Consider the following 1,053-nt stretch of genomic DNA (forward strand, 5'->3'; position numbering starts at 1 on the left):
ATATATATATATATATATAAAACAAAATTAAACACATGCACATTCGGTATCCTCCAATCAATAACTGGATTGGGGATAGGGAGATGACTCAGCAGATAAAATGTCTGATGCTCTTTTAGAGAACCTGAGCACCCAGGTCAGGTGACTCACTTCAGCTCCAGTGTATATGACCACCCCTTCTGGACCCTCAATTCTGGCATGTATGTGCACATATCCATATGAAGACACACACTCATTCACATGAATAAAAGAGAAATCTTAAAAAAATTATTTATTATTTTTTATTTAATGTGTATGAATCTGTGTGTGTAAGTACACCTCTACATGGTCATGAACTGCTCTCGTGGCCACTTCTGGACCCTCAATTCTGGCATGTATGTGCACATATCCACATGAAGACACACACTCATTCACATGAATAAAAGAGAAAACTTAAAAAAATTATTTATTATTTTTTATTTAATGTGTATGAATACACGATCTGTATGCACGTAAGTGCACCTGTGTCCTGCAATACTTGCAGAGGTCAGAAGAGGACATTGGATTCCCCTGGAACTGGAGTTAACCACCATGTGGGTGCTGGGAATCAAACCTGGGTCCTCTGCAAGAGCAGCCAGTGCTCTTAACCACTAAGCCATCTCTCCAGCCCCAAGAAAAACAATCTTAAAAAAAGATAACTGGGTTAATTAACTAAATAGATGGTTCTCAAAAGAAGAAACACAAATGTCCAATAAAATTTTTTTAAGTGTTCAGCACTAACATCTTTGGTCATCAAGGAAATACAAATTAAGCCTACTTTGAGATTGTATCTCACTGCAGTCAGAAGAAGAAAACAGATAACAAATACTGCTAAAGGTGCTGAGAAATAAGATCCCCTATACACTGTTGGTAGGACCATAAAGTGGTCCAGACACTGTGCAAATCAGTACAGAGGTTTCTCAAAAAATGAAAAATAGAATGGCCACATAACTCTTAGTTGCATCTAGTGGAAATAATTGATTAGCTTAAGAAAGAGAGAGAGAGAGAGAGAGAGAGAGAACTGAAAATCCAGAA

Source organism: Nannospalax galili, unplaced genomic scaffold (assembly GCF_000622305.1).
Source record: "Nannospalax galili isolate Female #2095 unplaced genomic scaffold, S.galili_v1.0 scaffold255, whole genome shotgun sequence".
Lineage (NCBI taxonomy): Eukaryota > Metazoa > Chordata > Mammalia > Rodentia > Spalacidae > Nannospalax > Nannospalax galili.